The 20,532-nt window shown below is 34.2% G+C and overlaps 2 protein-coding genes across 8 annotated transcripts in view; one reads left to right on the top strand and one right to left on the bottom strand.

Moving 5' to 3' along the window:
• The window catches only part of LOC126817601 (focadhesin), a 310,529-nt gene that overhangs the window by 205,405 nt on the left and 84,592 nt on the right, over positions 1–20,532 (bottom strand). The window lies entirely within an intron of this gene.
• LOC126817607 (FMRFamide receptor) overlaps positions 1–20,532 on the top strand; it is a 130,802-nt gene that overhangs the window by 60,870 nt on the left and 49,400 nt on the right. The window contains exon 1 of one of the 3 annotated variants that reach the window (XM_050544695.2): positions 17,695–17,771. The exons of the other annotated variants lie outside the window; for them this stretch is intronic. The gene's annotated coding sequence lies outside the window, so the exon portion shown is untranslated. Of the gene's footprint in view, positions 1–17,694; positions 17,772–20,532 lie in introns of those variants that run through there. 3 annotated transcript variants of the gene reach the window in all.

Here is a 20,532-nt window from a genome sequence, read left to right as displayed (position 1 = left end):
CGGATATTAACTTTAACCTGTAGAGCGTCCACAAGCAATTGTGTTGTGGACGCCGGACGGAGGGGGGTGACGACAATATACAAACACATTAAATTTGTGGGCTTTTCATATTTTAAAATATTCCTTCGTAACTTTCATAATCTTGTAGCATTAATCCATATGAAGAAACTGTATGTCAAAATTAGTTTGACGATAAATAGAGCTTACCAGATACCTTCTGACGAAAAATCACTAGTTTATCCGACCAGACAGGAAAGTGTCAAACGAACGGAGTGAGTGAATCAAGGTAAATGAATATTTTCGCGACGATATCTTGAGAAATAGATTGCCAGAAATGCAGCCTGGCCGTTAGTCCGGGAGCTAGGTGGGTTTTGTTCAACATGGAAGGTGCGGAAGATTTGGCATGCTAGTGGCGTATGGCTGGGTTAGGAGCAGCCACCCATAGTACCCCCCAAAATGGGTTTATTCAACATAGAAGGTGCAAGTTCCACTTCAGTGGCATTTGATAGAGGAATGTGCCCTGAATTAGGAAATATAACTTAAGAATGGGATTTTTGGTGGAAAGGCCACTTAAGAGAGGTCAAAGGTCACTAATTAGCAATTTTTCGATTTTACTGAAAACGATTTTTCCATTATCACGTGATCTATTCCAAGTATATCGCACAAAACTAAATGGACATTTTTGATAGTGCTAGGAGCAAAATATGAGACATAAAATAAATGAAGTTTTAGCTAATAGTATGACATAATCTCAAAAGTAACGAAAATATCACTCGACCCCCATCGGTAATTAAAATGTTAATCAACATGGAAGGTGCGAGTGGGAAACCAAGCCTAAACTGTACCGAATGATATCAGAAATCATTATCATGCCATTGAAGTGGAACTTGCACCTTCCATGTTGAATAAACCCATTTTGGGGGGTACTATGGGTGGCTCCTCCTACCACACCCACCACTGGCGCAACTTAAGAATTGGGTTTCTGGGGTTTCCTAACACAGCCATACACCACTAACATGCCAAACCTTCCGCACCTTCCATGTTGAACAAAACCCACCTAGCTCCCGGACTATATTTCAGACACTGGTTGTCGAGTTAAATAGAGCTAACCTGATGCTGTCTGTCGCTAAATCACTAGCTTATCCAAACAGAGAGGGAGGTGTCAAACGAACGGATTGAGCGAATGAATGTGAATGAATAGCCTTGCCACGTTGAGCCTCTACCCCAAAACTTTGAGGATCGCAAAAAGCACTTCTCAAGTGGTTCACATGTTATTGTTTATAGTAGGTTTACAACAGGATGGGTTCGGTAAGAAATCACTTGGACACTACAACATGCAAGTTTATGACTGAGTGGGAATGTGGGATATAACCACTGTAGAAGGTATTGATTACCGAAACATATCACAAATATTTATTTTTTAATTCTTTAAATTATTGGGGAGTGCAAACTAAGGGCAGAGCAGATTTATGGTGCCGTCACTGGATGTCAGGCAACAAAACATACGCCCACAGCAGCTAAGTCATCCAGGCAGTCAACAAGAGCTGTCGCATATTTTGCTTTTGTTGGTAATGCAACATTTATAATACACTAAAATCTTATTAAGAGTAACAACTCATTAAATAATTATCATAATTTGTTTAGCTTTTAGTTCTATCCCATGCTAATGTTTGGTATACAAAACATTTAAACATACATTATGCAAGAGCTAAACCTGCCTATTGGAGGTCTTTCTTAGGCCTGAAGTGTTATTTAAATTATTAATTAGACATTAATTAACTTATCCAGACCATAATCAACTGTTGATGTCATTGCTAGCCTGCAATATTTACTGGATTAGGATCCAATTTGCTGCTCAACTTTCATTCATGATTTAATCATGAAATGGATATGTTTTTTATCGTACCAACTTTAGTAATGATGATCGAGGCTAGGCCAAAAATTCTTGGTTCAGAGTGGATGAATTTGACTGAAATTTTCAGCAAATTCCCTTTACATTATCTAGTTTTTAACTATTATAGTGAGAACTGCCAGCTCTTTATCTAATCTCCCATAATGTATCTTTAATAACATGGATGTAGCTGTTCGAGTTATCAAAAATCATTTTAAGTCAATATACATGTTGGTCACAATCTAAAGGGCCATAACTCTGGCAGTAATTATTGGAAATTGTTGAAAATCTAAAGACCTAAAAAACTGTGTATAAATTTAAAGTCAATCGAATATTAACTTTAGCCTCTAGAGCGTCCACAAGATATTTGAAAGTGATCAAGGGTCATAACTCTGGCAGTAATTATCGGAAATCGTCTCATGACCTTAAACACTGTGCATAAACCTAAAGTCAGTTGGATATTAACTTTAGCGTCCACAATTCACATTTCAATGTGGACACGACCACATCAATGTGGGCATATAAAAACAGATAACTAGCAAGACAACGATATTGACATATGAATACTATTGATCAGAACATCGATGACCATATGTGAGGGCTAAAATTGCATCAGTAAATGATTTTAAAGCACCTGTCAAAACAACACAAAAGACCCATTAAAACAAGTTAACAGTGTTATTTAATCGATGAATAACCATTAGTTACCCATCAGTAGGACAAAGATAACAGCTATTTCATTCTGGAATATCCTCTAAATGTAGCCTCTAATTATAACCATAAATATATAACAATCCCATTAAATTAATAAATACATTCATTTTACTTATAATGGCATTAATTTGTAATAGTTCAACAATCAAATGTATTGTTGATTCATACACTTCTCCTGAAAGTTTATTCCTCTTAAAACATAGTCTTGGTTGTGCCTTTGGCTGGGTGACAATATTTAAAACCAATTGATAATATTAGCTCATATGGTTTCATTTCAACTTCGACCCAAAGATTTCTTGGTTTTGTTGTTGCATCACCTTGGTTACTCTTAGAATCTTGTAGTGTGAAGTTGGTTACTTCATTCAACTTTGTAAGTTTTATACAAGTGTATTGTTTGTAGGTAATTAATAGTATTTCGGTTGCTACGTTGATCAACTGTGTTTGTACTAGTATTGTTAGTATCATCATCTACATATTTGTAATTTGCAGTTTAAAGGTATGTGTTACTATTCGTTTTATATATATTTCATTGTATAAATATCTTAGTTTAAAGTGGCATCATGTTGGTTTTTAAGTAATTCATGATTTACATGTAAAGTCAAGTTAATTTATATAGTCTATTGGTTTATTTGTAGCTTTATACTCCATTCATAATTCAACTATTTAAAATACATTTATTCACATTTTTCATAGATTTCATACAATACCCTATATCTTATTACAGACAGAACATAAGGTACTGGCTAGTCCATTAAAAGCCCCTTCTAGGGTAAGAACTTGCATATATTACTATCATTAGGGTTTAAGATTAATTAGATTATACCAGTATTTCATACTGGTTATAACAGGAGGTAGTTTCCCCTTAAAGTATAGAATATAATTATTATATAGATTAAGTAAATATGATTTAAAACAGTATGGAGAGGTTTTATTGTTAATATGTTATATATTATTTTAAGGATTTTGAATGAACTGATTTTATATTTCTGATCGATTATACATGTTATTTATCATGTCAATTGTATAATTTCAGGGTTTTTATTGGATATTACAATATCTGTTGAAAACCAGAACCCTAAGTGGTTATTTTGTCCACAATTTGACACCCTATAACACCATAATAGCAGTCTTACCATTCAATTAAAAGTAATTTTGCACATAGGTTTATTATCTTATTCGCATCAGCATTAGAATCTAATGGTAAATATTCAGATGTATATTATCAGTACATGATGATAGTCTAAATGGTCCCTGAATCACTCAGACTTTCCCAGGATTTTGCCTCTTAATGAATTTTCTTCAAGACAAAACTTCTAGAAAACTTGTAAAGATGTAGCTTTTCGAATATGCATCTCTTGTATTTTTGCTTTAGCCCAGCTTGGCATTTGTTAAAGATGCATTATGCAAGAGCTAAATCTACATATTACAGGTCTTTCTTTAGGCCTTAAATGTTATATAAATTATTAATTAGACATTAAAATTGATCAATTGCCAAGACCATATTCAACTCTCGATGCCATGTCACACACAGTCCCATAGACAATATACTGGGAAACTTTATTTCATTTGCTCAAAATTTCCGTGGATGTGCTTATCCTAATGTGAAATTATGTAGAATTAATTTACACATCTAAATTTTATGAAAACAATCTGGCCATTTCCATCAGTAAAAAACAAAAACCTGGTGGAATGGTGAGAATTCAGAAGATTTAACAATGTAGACATTTTTATCAAGGTTTATGGTAGAAATTGCAATAGCCCTTTCAAAAAATCTTTCACGATCATAAACTAAAAGAAATTCTGATAAGGAGATTGATTTTATGTCAAGTATTAGAAATTTTTACCACCTGAACAGTAAAATTAGCTTGTCTATACATAGATTTTAGGTGTCTAGAACCAAATTTCAAGGCTAATTTCATGTCTGCAAAAAGTGAGAAAAGCAACATGTCAAATAATACATATTGGTATGTGTATTTTCCTAAACAGTAGGTTCAATACATTATAAATGTGAAAATGTTACTGTTTAATGATAAGTTCGCTTTAAGATCGATTCTATAGATATGTCTATAGATATGTGTTTTCATATCTCTGACAAATGAGATTGATTGATGGCATAATAAATGGATTGTTAACGTATGCTTCAAAACATTTGAAGGAACCACGTCAGAAATGAGATACACTATCTGTTAGTGAATATGGTTTTAATTGGATAGTCTTCTTCAAACTGAAGTAAAGTCATCATTTGGCAGAGCCTATTTTAAGGTTTTATTGGCGAGGCAAGATTTTGGGGTTCGGTGAAAATATCCAGAATTTGGACTACCGTTAACATGATATCATGCTTACACTTGTATAAACAAAATATAACAGAATTAACATATTTATATTTATATCTGTGTTAGTATCATTAACAGTCGATTCAAAAGCAATCGAACCTTCACTGTCAGTGTCACCTGCACCTGAAGATGTTCTGCTATGTTATAGTCGTGCTTTAGGTGGTGGTGGGAATACGTCTACAATACAAAACTTTTGAAACAGAAATCAAAAGTGGTCAATGATCATAATGACAGCTAAGTTTCCCCATACAATCTTGCTAGATTCACAAGGCTACATAGCATTTTTTCAAAGCACAGATTTCAGATTTTCAAAGCACGGATTTATTATTCAGAGTCACGTTCGATGCCTGTAGCCACATTAAAATACGTCCTTTCATTTGGAGACACCAGCAGTTCAAAGAATTTATGCAGGTGACCCAACAACACTAGACTTAATTAAAACTAAAAATAGGTAATATACTTTAATAAACTAAGAAATGACTTAAAATCAGAGCATACCGAGCAAAGATAAATATACATAAAAAAATCAACATAATAATATTTTAGGCACATGCATATCACTAGAAACAAGCCAACAGTGAGGCTGATGTTCACCGCCAAAATGCCAAAATAAATATTTGACACATATTAATTAATAGCACATTTATTTTTTAAAAAGTATAAAGCAATCAAACTGATTATCAAGTATACACCAAGTTTCATCAGTCTCTATCAGATAGAATCAAAGTTATCTTGTCCCAAAGCATCGACCAATGAAATTACTTAGCTCAACTTAGCTTTAGCTCGAAATATTAATCATTGAACTCAGTACAGACATTCACCTAATGAACATCTACATCAAGTTTAAACATTCTACCTCAATTAAAAGCAGAGTTTTTATGTTCCAAAGTCTTGACCAATCAAATTGCTTATCGTTCTGCTTATCCTGAGCATAAAATGCTCATTATCGAACTTAGTCAAGGTATTGATGTAATGAAACTATACACCAAATTTCATCACTCTCACTTAATTAGAACTAAAGTTATCGTGTCCCAAAATATCAACCAATCAAATTGCTTATCTCTGCTTACCCTAAGCAGAAAATGCTCATCTTTGAACTCCATCAAGGCATTGACCTAATAAACACCTACACCAAGTTTGAACATTCTAGGTCAATTAGAAGGAGAGTTACTGTGTCCCAAAAAGTGTGACGGACAGACAGACGGCCGAACCCATTTTAATAGTCCCCTGCTTTCTTCGAAAGGCGGGGGACAAAAAAATGTTGCCAATGAAACTGCTTATCGCTCTGCTTACCCTTAGCAGAAAATGCTCATTATCAAACATAGACAAGGTATTGATGTAATGAAACTATACACCAAGTTTCATCACTCTCACTTAATTAGAACTAAAGTTATCGTGTCCCAAAGCATCAACCAATCAACTTGCTTATCTCTGCTTAGCCGTCCGTCTGGACGGACAGACAGACAGACAGACACATTTTAATAGTCCCCTGCTTTCTTTGAAAGGTGGGGGACAAAAATGTTTCAGCAAATTTGGGTAGATTCAATAATCTCAGGATTTCATCTACTCTTTGCTTGGTTATAGTACAAAAATATCAATAGATAATTTCCCTTTAAATAAGAGCAATAACTGTATCATCAATAATCACAACTTTCACTGATATTAATCATGGCACATTATGATGTAAATGAATAAACGAATCCTTGACAGCTACCATCTGACTAAAATTCTTCAAACCAATTGGAAGATAACTTTAGTCACTAAAAGGATTCAGAAGATTTGACCAATGGCTATAACAAGACTTTTAAATCTCATGAACTTAAACGTGTATAAATATGAAGTCAAACTGATCATGGCCATAACTCTAACAGTACTTATTGTAAATCTTTGAAAACCAATAGTTTTCTTCATAGTCTTTTGAATTGGGTGATAACTGTAGCCTTGAGAGCCTCCAGAAACAACTGTGGCCAACTGACCGATTGGATTGACAAAAAGATACAACCATATTATTTAAACAGCATGTAGCTAACTGCACATGGCAGTAGGGCTCACACTGTCGGTCGCCAAAGTCACAATTTGGGATAAAAATATGTAAGTGGCGATTAAAATTTGATTTTGGCGAGAATGTTTTGCAGTACTGGCGATTCGTTTTGAGAACTGGCAGAAAAAAATCTTCAAATTCTAATCGTATTTATCCTGGATTAACCATTATTAAGTGTCAATCACATGGCGGGATACTTGAAATTAATCAACTGGCTGATAATCCGGATCGCGTCAATGAGTAATACTAATCAGTTGTCTTAGATTAATGATTAGTTGATTGATAATTGCCAATGATATATATAAAGCCTATTTCAAGTCATTATTTACTCCTAATGATTAATCCATGCAGTGTTAAAAAGAATGGAAATACATCTAATCAAAATGGCTGACAGCCATTTTGGAGAGAATTAATTATTTTGATAGCTGAATTCCGTTTACAGTGGTTTCATATACGGCATGTAAAATATACAAGCATGCATATTGGATATCATTATTTCAAATTATATTATTACCACTGGTCGAAAAAGTAAGAACAAATAGAATAGTGACGATTCTTGAGCGAGAAAACAGTTTGCCATTTGTATCATATTACCGTCACCAAAATGCTCCAAAAGTTAATGACTGGTATAATTGTAAGCATCACTTACAAATATAATTGAAATTAATAACATTCTATCAGGGATTCAGATTCTGATACCTCTACGGTACCTGAAAATAACAATTTGCCCCATTGTACACGCAACACATAAATTTATAGAAAATTAATATTGGCAATCCCTGGATGAGATTTGACGTGTAAGCAGTGTAAATACTAAAAATATATTGTGCAGTACCGTGCTCAAATAGACTAAAGTCACCAAAAATAAAATCTGATCTTATTAAATCAAAACTTTGCTAATCTATTATGTAAAGACAGATTTTTAAAGTTGTTGTATATTGTATTGTATATTATATATATATATTGGTAATTCTTTTATAATAAGTCTAACTGAGACATAACATTGTTAGATGTTGTCTTTTTTTATCACACATTTTTGGCAGATAAAATATTCAAGTTGGCGGAAAAAAATATGAACATTTTTTTTATATAAAAATTATCATCAATTTTGGCGGAAAAAAATTGAAAGCCAGTGTGAGCCCTGCATGGCGGACTAACCATCTGGTGCAGAAATACGGAGTGAAAGCTAGTAATTTGCAATTTTAAATTGCCAATACGTATCTCGAGAAAAAAATCACCTTGAACTGCAAGAATATCATAGATATGACATAGTAGAGGCTCAACAATAATTTCAACAAATACATAACTAACCTCAAAACAATACTGGCTACATTTGGATTGCTTGTAATGCTTTAGTACGTCACAAAGTTGATTTTTCTCAAGGACATACCACATTTTCGCTCCTAATATTTATATTTTTTTGGAACACCCCATATATGTCATTTTAAAACTATATTATAAAAGCCATTTCTATTGGCTTAGAAATACGACAACTAGATGAAAACATGCACATGAAAATTCTGACTCTGAAGAAGAAAAAAAGTGGATTTCGTCAAATTTGCCAGAAATGACCTTTTGACTCCCCACCAACAATATGTAACCTACTGCAGCTTACGTTCGATACTAACTGAAATGTGTTAGATAATAGACTGAACTCCATCAAAATATATTTGTATCATTGTACCAGCTTTACATAGAATTATAGCAGTATTATTATGATTTCTTATGTATGTGGTTAACTATCAATACACTAAAGAAACTAATTTCAACTGACATTCAATTTCAGTTGCAAACAAGTAACAATTATGCTTCAGCAATGATTAAGAAACATGCATCAATGACAAATCTATTTTGTTCAATTGGGATTCGTTGGAGTTTGCCATTAAAAGACGCAAATTATTTCCAAATATATTCATCTGCCTGTGACAGTATCTAGCTGAAAGCTAATCCAATTTTCAAAGAAGGCTTATGGCTTAGAATTTCAAAAGGTTAATTTTATCACCTGAAATACCAAAGTATCTAATTCCATGATGTAAAAGAGTCCAATTTATTCACTACATGTATACTAAAAAGAAACATTTTTGTCAACAGATGAGATTTTTATAAGATTTCAAATGATTATCAAGTTAAATGGTATTCAATTTCAAAAGGTCAAATTTGTGTACTATATATATATGAAGCCATACAAATGTAACTACACTGACAAACTAAGGTTTGTATTATTCATTATTGCAATGAACACTTTAATTAGCAAACCACTATTTTAACTGCCCCACTTCTACAATAAATTGTTAGAGATTGAAACAAAACAAGAGTACATTAATATAATATAGTGACGAAATTCTCCATGAAGATAAATGCTTTAATCTACCCTTTAATATGTCCTTAAATATGTCCCATCCCCAGCAAATACAGATGGTGTATATTGCACATTTTGGTAAGATTTTAAAATGGACAGACATACTAAAGAGAGAGAGAGAGAGAGAGAGAGAGGGGGGTTTAACGTCCACTCGACACAAACTAGGTCATTTCAAACCAACACATGGTTCAAATTTTATTTCAATAATTTGCTTGCGTGTAGGTGTCTTTAGCAGTGAGAGGAAACCGGATGACCCGGAGAAAACTCACAAGGTTGGACAGGCGATCCTACTCCTTGTCACATAAAACCGGGGATTCGAAACCACGCCAGTTGACTCAATGACAAACCTTATGATACAACGCGCAATATTGATTTAACAATATTTTTTGTAAGTTGCCTAGATTGTTTGTTTCAACTGATTAATAGTTTTATGGATGCCTGGATAGCAAACTGGCCTCCCATTACATACTATATTCTTTGGATTTGTTCCGTTTGATTGAGCAAAAACTTGATGATGGCACAGGGAATTGATTTGCAGAATATACAAAGAAGAGACTTAAATGAAAGACTGTCCATCTTCGATATTCAATGTATCATATGCTGAATAAGGAGCTTGAAAAAATGTTTTATAAGAAACAAGTGATAACTGAATTATATTTTCAGACAAATACTAAACTCGAGAAATCATTGTGGTATGTCAATGTAATGTCTTTGATAAAACTGAATTTGACAAAAGAAGCTTGACAGACTTAAATAATCTAACATGGTTGAAGAGTGTATAATCCTGTTGAAGATACCAACGTCAGGTCTGAAATGTTTAACTTGTAAGTGACAGAAAAGACAGTTTAAGAGTGTTCAAGATTGCTAGGTTTTACACAAAATGAAAGTTGACAGAACATCAGAAAAGACAGACTACTACAATATTTAGCAATGATCCTGGCTTCACTACTTCAAACCTAATGATGATGTCCATTTTTTTTTATCAAATCACAGTATTATGAATTATCTATTAAGTTTGTCTATTGTTAATACATGTAATAAAATTACTTATAGGAAATAGGAAATCAAAAATAAAATTGGTCAGTCTTTGAGTGATAATAAATAAGTATACTCCAAATACACCAAGTATAATGGAAACAGAGATAGGTAGCCAGGCAATGAAACATACACCCACAGCAGGTAAGTTGCCCGGGCAGTCAACAAGGGTTGTTGTCGGTAATGAAACCTTTACAATACACTAAAATCTGATTAAAAGCAATAACTCATTAAATAATCATTAGAATTTGTTTGGCTTCTAGTTCTGCCCACATACTAACATTTAGTATATGAAACATTTAATATCATGGATTTAGCTGTTCAAGTTATCAAAAATCATTGAAAATCACTAGACTTGTTCATCTCAAAACCATGAACAATGTTTATTAATTTAAAGTCAATCAGATATTAACTTTAGCCTCTAGAGCGTCCACAAGATTTTCAAAGTGATCAAGGGCCATAACTCTGGCAGTCATTATCATAAATCGTTCAAAATCAAGAAGCTTCTTCGTCTCATGGCCTCAAACACTGTGTATAAATTTAAAGTCAATCGGATATTAACTTTAGCCTCTACAGTCTTGACAAAACTTTTCAAAGTGATCAAGGTCCATATCTCTGACAGTAATTATCAGAATTGTAGACGCCCAATGGATGGGGGTGACAATAATATACAACCACATTTCAACGTGGGTGAATAAAAACTGACGTTCACCCTTGTACGCATTGGAGTGTAAATAAAAGAACCCTTGAAGGTTGTAATACTATGAAGAGTTGGTGGACAAAGCATTGTGTTCATGTAAAATTCAGCTTCCTAGCATTGCACATGTGACCACAGAAAAAAAATCATATGTTAAGTCTCAAAATGACCAATGTATTGTTTGCAGGAGACCAAAGTATTGTGATGCTGAGCCACCATACTCTATTCCATATACCAGTAGATAAAGCTAAAGAATGAAGACATAAAATACAGAATCTTTATTTCTACCTGATAGGTGCTAGTCTGAATAGTCTCACAAAATCAATGGTGAATAACTAAATACTGAAGTCTTCACAGAATTATAATGTCATTTATAGAGTTAGTTAACCATTACATTACCTACATCTTTAGACATTAAACAACATTCAACCCAAAACTAAACCACACAGAACCAACTGACAGTTTGGTGTTCTATTATAATTAATAATACATATTAAACTGCAGATGATCAGTGTAATATAATCTTTTGTCTCCAGTAAGATTCAAAATGGTAATTACTTCTACTTTAATAGCAACTGCTCCCTTTACTGGTGTCATCTGTAATCAGAGACTAATTTCAAAAAAAAAAAAACCCAAGCCAACAGTGAGGCTGATGTCCCCCGCCGAAATCCCCAAATAAATATATGACACATATTAATTAATCGCACATCTATGTTTTTTACAAAAGTATCGAAATATCAAACTGATCATCAACTATACACTAAGTTTCATCACTCTCTATCAGATAGAATCAAAGTTATCTTGCCCCAAAGCATCGACCAAGGAAATTGCTTATCTCTGCTTAGTTTTAGCTCGATATGTTAATCATTGAACTCAGTCAAGACGAACATCTACATCAAGTTTAAACATTCTACCTCAATTAGAAGAAGAGTTATTGTGTTCCAAAATCTCGGCCAATGAAATTGCTTATCGCTCTGCTTACCCTGAGCAGAAAATGCTCAATATCGAACTTAGTCAAGGTATTGATGTAATGAAGCTATACACCAAGTTTCATCACTCTCACTTAATTAGAACTTAAGTTATCGTGTCCCAAAGCATCGACCAATCAAATTGCTTATCTCTACTTACCCTAAGCAGAAAATGCTCATCTTCACACTCCATCAAGGCATTGACCTAATAAACACCTACACCAAGCTTGAACATTTTAGCTCAATTAGAAGGAGAGTTATTGTGTTCCAAAGTTTGGCCAATCAAATTGCTTATTGCTCTGCTTACCCAGAGAAGAAAATGCTCATTATCGAACTTAGTCAAGGTATTGATGTAATGAAACTGTACACTAAGTTTCATCACTCTCACTTAATTGGAACTAAAGATATCGTGTCCCAAAGCATCAACCAATCAAATTGCTTATCTCTACTTACCCTAAGCAGAAAAAAATGCTCATCTTCACACTCCATCAAGGCATTGACCTAATAAACACCTACACCAAGCTTGAACATTTTAGCTCAATTAGAAGGAGAGTTATTGTGTTCCAAAGTTTGGCCAATCAAATTGCTTATTGCTCTGCTTACCCAGAGAAGAAAATGCTCATTATCGAACTTAGTCAAGGTATTGATGTAATGAAACTGTACACTAAGTTTCATCACTCTCACTTAATTGGAACTAAAGATATCGTGTCCCAAAGCATCAACCAATCAAATTGCTTATCTCTACTTACCCTAAGCAGAAAAAAATGCTCATCTTCACACTCCATCAAGGCATTGACCCAATAAAAACCTACACCAAGTTTGAACAATTTAGCCCATCTAGAAGGAGAGTTATTGTGTTCCAAAGTCTCGGCCAATCAAATTGCTTATCGCTCTGCTTACCCTGAGCAGAAAATGCTCATTATCGAACCTAGTCAAGGTATTGATGTAATGAAACTATACACCAAGTTTCATCAATCTCACTTAATTAGAACTTAAGTTATCGTGTCCCAAAGCATCGACCAATCAAATTGCTTATCTCTGCTTACCCTAATCCGAAAATGCTCATCTTCGAACTCCATCAAGGCATCGACCTAATAAACACCTACACCAAGTTTGAACATTCTAGGTCAATTAGAAGGAGAGTTACTGTGTCCCAAAAAGTGTGACGGACAGACAGACGGACGAACCCATTTTAATAGTCCCCTGCTTTCTTCGAAAGGCGGGGGACAAAAAAATGTTGCCAGGACTCTTTAGCACTGGGTGCCTGATAACAGAAACTTTGGTTTTACCTAGATGAAAAGCTTTTCCCCCTGTAGACATTAGTCTAGGATTTAAGGTAATTAGGCAATTGCCATTTTGAAACCTATGTTACATTAATAATAAAAGAAACGAGAGCATCGCTAACGCTGCAATATACGTCCTAATTCCAGCATTGATTGATATGGTACTTTTTAAAATGAAGAGAATGAAATATGAAATGGCTGTAATATGATAAGAGGCAAAGAAGGCTAGGCATTGGGTTTGTTTTGCCAAATTTACAGACAAAATACTAACAAAAAAGTGGGTGTGACACTTCCCCAGGAGGTAGGGGCAAGCACCAAAATAAATAGTTGCTGTCTTTATGGTATAAGGAATAAATATACAAAGTTCTAACATGGTCCATTCAGAATTGCAGCCTGTAGACGATAAATACAAAAAAAGGATGTGGTTCTGCCCCTGGGGGTTGGATATGGAATAATATAAATAGGTACCAACCTGTTATTGAAATGACAACATCAATAGTTGCCGTCCTTAGGGTATAAGGAATAAGTATTCAAAGTTCCAAGATAATCCATTCAGAATTGTGGCCTTCGGGCGCTACAGGCAAAAATTGAGCGTGGCTCCGCCCCTGGGGGTCGGGGCATTCACCAAAATCAATAGTTGACACCCTTAGGCTATAAGGAATACATATGCCAAGTACAAAGTTGATCCATTCAGAACTCCGGCCTGTAAACGATAAACACAAAAATTGGGGGTTGGGACATGCAGTTGTCGTCCTTAGGAATACATATCCCAAGTTCAAAGACAATCCTTTAGGAATCGTGGCCTGTAGGCAACTCACAAAGACCAAATAAATGGGTGTGGCTCTGCAACTGGGGGTTGGGCAATCACCAAAAAACAATAGGGGGCATCCTTAGGGTATAAGGAATAGTATGCAAAGTTTCAAAATGATCTGTTAAGAATTGCGGCCTGTAGATGACAAACTAATAAATACAAGAAATGGGCGTGGTTCTGTCCCGGGGGTCGGGCATGCACCAAAAACAATAGGGATCATCCCTAGGGTATAAGGAATTCATACGAAATTTTTTCAAGATGATCGATTAAGAATTGTGGCCTGTAGGCGACACACAGACACACAAAAAGAAAATGGGCGTGTCTCTGCCCCTGGGGGTTGGGCATGCATGCCAAATGATACGGATGTTCTTTAGGGTACACAATAAGTGTGCAAAGTTTCAAGATGATACGTTAAGAAATGCGGCCTGTAGACAACAAACAAATAAATACAAGAAATGGGCGTGGCTCTTCCCCTGGGGGTCGGGCATGCACCCCAAACAATAGGAATTTCCTTAGGGTACAACGAATAAGTATGCAAAGTTTCAAGATGTTACGTTAAGAAATGCGGCCTGTAGATGGCAAACAAACAAATACAAGAAATGGGCATTGTTCTGCCCCTGGGGATCAGCATGCACCAAAAACAATAGGGATCATCCATAGGGTAAAAGGAATTCATACTAAATTTTTTCAAGACAATCGATTAAGAATTGTGGCCTGTAGGCGGCACACAGGCACACAGACACATTTTTTCATGTGTTCCAAAGTGTGCCGTTAGCAAAAAAATGTTGAGAACCACTAGGATAGATCAATTGAAAGTTGAAATAAACTTTTCCCACCAGTAAGTACAATCATTGAATGAATGATAGACATAAGAACTGCAACTGTAGTGTAATTATTGTCTTCGTACCAGGCCATCTTGTGAACCTAGTCAACCTACCCACTGAAATCACCAGAAATGGACAAAACTGGCTATAGGGCAGTTATAAAGTACCTGCAAATGAAAAGACTAACCCCAACACAGATGATGTCACTTCCTTTTCCACAGTAAAGAAGTGGGCTGCAGAATTTAAGCATGGCAGAGATAACCCAAGTCCTGGAAGGCCATCAACAGCAACAATTCAAGAAAACATTACACGGGTGCATGACATGGTGATGGCTGATCGGCGATTGACCTCTTGACATATTGCCAGTGTTGAGAGGGTTGAGCAGTGAGCACATTATCACCAAGTAGTTAGGAATGACAAAAGTTTCCGCAAGATGGGTGCCAAAACTCTTGACTGCGGGTCAGAAACGTGTCCGATTCCTGGCGTCCAGTGACAATCTGCACTGATAATGTTTTGCCAGATTTGTAAACCATGAATGAGACCCGTTTCCAAAAATGAAAAAGAAACTAGTCGGTTGTCATTTTCCTAGTAATGATTCCATATCACAGCTGTGAACAACCTTATTAGGGTGGCTGAAGAAAATTTCTTCGGGTCTGGTATCCAGGTCAAGCAAAATCGTAGGGAAAAAGGGGTACACCTCGAAGGGGACTATGTAGAAAAATAAATGGAATCCATCGACTTTGTACAGATCTTTCACAGATACACTTAGAACTTTTCAGCCAGCCCAGTGTGATAATTCCAAGAACTTAAACACTGTGTATAAAGTTCAAGTCAAACAGATAGCTTCTTTGTTTCCTGAAGACCATGTTTAAATATCAAGTCAGTAACTATAGACTCTAGAGCAATATGAAGATTTTTCAAATTGACCTTGGACAGTAATTCTGACTATAATGGATAATCATTGGACATAAATAGGTTTCTTTATCTCATAAACATTGTGTATACATTGTGGAGTCACGGTAGCTCAGTGGGTAAGACTTTAGCTCGCTAAGCTGGAGGTCCTGTGTTTGACCCTTGTGTTGGCCGAGAAAGTTCATTGGGATTTTCCAGCGTGGTTTCCCCTTGTCAGTGGTGTAGGATGGAGAGCCTGGCAAGGGACAATGTATAGTTGTTTGGATGGGACAAATGACCAAGATCTTGTGTAGACATTGGCGTGCATGTTAAAGATCCCTTGACAGTCGGAATTTGTCGCTGTCTGGGCAAAATCTCCCTCATACACACTGGGTGGCATATGCCCATCTTCATTAACCCAATCAGGACAGAGTTGGATGTTAAACCCCATTTCATTTCATTTCATTTGTGTATAAATTTTAAGTCAAATCAATTGACAGACTGTCAATTGGGTTGACTGTCCAACAGACAATGGCGATGACAATACATATATGACCATGTGGGCGTATTGAAATTATAATATATGTACTACTATGGTACGTCATAACCTCAATGTATCTATAAATATGGCCAATAGACAAATATAAATATTGTTAATTATAAACAAGACTATAGGCTTTTTAGTGACCATTATTTTATTCATTCAATAGGCCATAAGGTATGTTTGATAAAGGGCTTGGTAGACCATAAATGTATGATTAATCTTAACCTAAAGCATTCTTCTCTATTCCGAATAGTACTACAATATTGCCTTTAATAAATAGTGTGCAGTGACAGTCTAAAAATAATGGCCTTAAGTTACCAAAAATATGGGAATCCTTTGAGTAAAACCTGGGAGCCATGGTGAGTAAGGACACATGATTTGTCGGAGGGCCTGGTCATTTGGATGCATCGAAAAACCAGGTTTTGAGTTATATCTATATATGTATATATAAATATTCCTAATTAAGTGGAAATCCTCCATGTCTAAATCCCCGCCCCCCTCCTTATGTGCCCAAACAATTTTCTTGAAGCACCTTTGTATTGTACTACAAAGCAAACATTCCTAAAACATTTATCTAAATATTTCATATCCCTGTCCTGCCTCTATGGTAGAGAGAGAGAGAGAGAGAGAGAGAGATGGGGTTTGACCACAAACTAGGTCATTTCGGGACTAACAATTCGTGTGCATGTATGGGTTTTAGCTGTGGGAGGAAACATGTGGACCCAGAGAAAACCCACAAGGCTGGACAGGCAACCACTTGACTCAATGACAGACCTTTTGACAATGACAGACCTTTTGATCTTATGCACATGCGTTTATTTTTATTCAGTGAATGTTATAGGTTGGTTCCACTGATTCTTACTGCTATCCTAAATTTCTTTATTATTGTCTTTATTTGATTACATGAGATTCGGCATGACTTCTTGGAACTCTAGATGCTTTTCCAAAAGAAGCTTATTTTCAAATACACTCAGTACAAAGCCCAATTTAGACAAATACCATGATACAATGGTAAGAGAAATACGTGCATCCACTGATTGGAGAGAAAGTTAGAAAATAAGATTTGTTCAAAACATTTGCTACTAAACAAAGGATGTAGGTGATCTTATTGGTAATAAATAAATAAATAATATCAGAAACAGGAAAAAATTAGTTCCAAAATGGCATTAAATGGCAATATTTGGTTCTGTACATGTTTATTAGAACAGCTGTAATGAAATGAAGCATCTGAATGTTGATTGGTCTATCAGGTCTATTGCAAACATCCACTGAGGCTGACACGACAGTTGCTTTAACTTATAATCAGACAGTAGAGCGAGTCACTGTCACACTTTCAGTAATCTTTACATCAGATAGGAGAAACATATAATCATATAACAGGTGAGAGCTTCATTACTTTTCCAATAATTCATATAAATTCTACATAGATTATATTTCATCACATGTTTTTTCATGAACATTGTTTTACTTGGTAAACCCAGTTGTGAAACAAAAACCTTTAATGGGGTTAGGAGTTGCATTTTCAGATTTACAAGTACTGACTTCTAAAATTTGATATTGAAGAATATTATGTGTATGTAACTTAAGTTTATTATAATCAGAACAAAGAAGTAACAAATTTTGATAGTAACTTACTTATATAAAGTCAAATTCCAAAATGTTCTGTACAATAATACATTTTATTGTAAGTACAGCATTTATAATGTTAGACTGCATTATGTATTTGATATTTTTGGAGTATTTTATAGTGAAAATTATATAAAAAAAAAAAATTAACGTATTATTTGCTTTATACTTTTCCAGTCTTATGTATTTATTGATTTTTCGAGGTTTTGTTACTATGCAACATTTAATAAAAATATTTTTAACTATTTGAAGAAAAAAAAACCCTACTTATAATTATTAACGTAAACATATATCTTTTATTTCATTTCAATAGTACTATTGAACTCATAAAGTTGGTTATTATAACTTTATTTAGCCATATATTTTGTACAAACTTGTTCAGTTTAAATGAGATCAAAGTTTAGTTTAATCAACTGAATTAGTTTGATCTCAATTTCATTTCCTAGTAAGATATTTGTTTTTGCTCCAGAATAATACATATACATGTGATAGGGTGATTATTTACCTGTCACTAAACTTGACTGAAGTAACTTAGAATTTTACTAATGAAACATATGTATTAATGATTTTACTAATGAAACCGAAAGATATTAATGATTCTCATTATAGTACCAACACAAACAAGCCAGTAACTATGAATTGTAATCAAAGTTCTGGTCTCATTGCGGAAAAGAATTTTAACATTGGTGTCCAACTATGGATTAATACATTTGTTTAACTTACAAGATGAGTTTTTCATTTTCAGGTTTTTTTCCATATTATTTTGAGTGAACATTTGTAAATTATTATATATAGTACCTTGAAAATGAAGAAAACTAAAAGGAATATATAAAAACATAATTTCACAAATTTGAAACTGATAAAACCTGTAGTTATTTACTCATGATATTTACTCAAATTTCTATGGTAAGAACAACACTAAAAAGACCTGTAGAATACTCTTCAACATTAGCCTTCTTTGGCAATCTGATTAAAACACAGATCCTATTTTGTTTTGTTTTTTATAGTTCAAAATTTCATTTTACTTGTCTTCACAACATTAGGATCTGGAAGAGTTGTTGTATAACAGGTGTTCTAGTTGGTGTGAGGAATTAGCTAATGAAACGGTCTGTTACGACAAGTTCTTGGCGTGCTCTGCACGGAACTGTGGGTAAACCCCTAGAAATGTCAACACTGATTGATTAATCAATGTCTGACGCCATAGCGTCAAAAGCCGCTCGTATGACCTCTGACTAGATCTCTCAGTGAAACTGGTCAGATCTTCATGTAGTGTAGGCCATCGAAAGTATAAAAGAACGAAATGAAATATAGATCTGTATTTTAATCAGATTGCCTTCTTTCATAATTTGTACTGTATTCATGTTTAGGATATAAATTCAATTGTGATGAAATTCAAATGGTTCTGTGTCAAAAAAAAGAAAAAACAAAGGATTTTATGTTCCGAGAAAATGGTGTAAAACATACCAGCTTTTACTCTTTGATCAATGTTTGATCTTTTCTGGGGTTAGAAAATACAATCTTAATAAACTTGAACTTTTAAATAATACACATCATATGGGCTATATTATCAGAATAAAATAAATGTGAAGTGAAATGTGGTTAATTTTGTTTTAAGAATGTGGTTGGAATTTTAAGGAAAATATGGTAACGGATGTACTGTAGCCTTTTATAGTTGGTAGAGTACAAAGCAATAAATCAGATATCTGTGGAGATGAATTGTTGCAGTATTGGTGTTAATCTCCTATTTATGGAAACTTTCATTATTCCTTCCTATAAACAATGTCTTTATGCTGCTCATGTTCTAGAAAATTTAGGAATAAGATTGTAAGAAGTCAGAAACCAAAATGCTAACTGCTGGTAAATTGAATTCATTGCTACAAGAACAATAATTACGTCTATAGCCATATGATCAGATGAATAAATGAAACATTTATTGCTATTAGAATCTGGAGTTCTTAGATTAGCGTTTATGAAGTGGTATTTCTTTAACAATACATGTAAGGTATTTATTGAACAGTTTACAAATAAAAAACTGGTCAGATGAAAAAACAAGCACATTAAGATCACCATGTTCTGAAGATGTCTGTATTCTTTATTTGTTAAAAATATAAACTGATTTTGGAATATCTTGCATATAGATTTACATTAAAAAAATATGTTTAAGACTCTGACATAGAACTTTATTTATTTGTTCAGAATAGGCACAAATGTAATTTGTATTTCTTAATTTGTTATAGCCTTCATCTCCATTTTTACATTTCTTTATAAAACTAATTCATAGATTAGCAAATTTGTCCAAAAACAAAATTTTTACTGCCACAAACCAATTACAACGTACAAATTTTGATGAACTTTTTGTTTGTGAAATCAAATCATATTTCTATATATCACTATCAAATAAATAACAATCTGGCAGTAATTCAGTTACACAAAAGACTGGATTATTATACTCAATTATTATTTCCCTGATTATTTGCATACCAGAACTTTTAGAGCTTAAAATATTTTATAACCC

This window comes from Patella vulgata, chromosome 4 (assembly GCF_932274485.2).
Source record: "Patella vulgata chromosome 4, xgPatVulg1.2, whole genome shotgun sequence".
Taxonomy (NCBI): domain Eukaryota; kingdom Metazoa; phylum Mollusca; class Gastropoda; family Patellidae; genus Patella; species Patella vulgata.
This window is presented reverse-complemented; position numbering and strand designations above follow the sequence as displayed.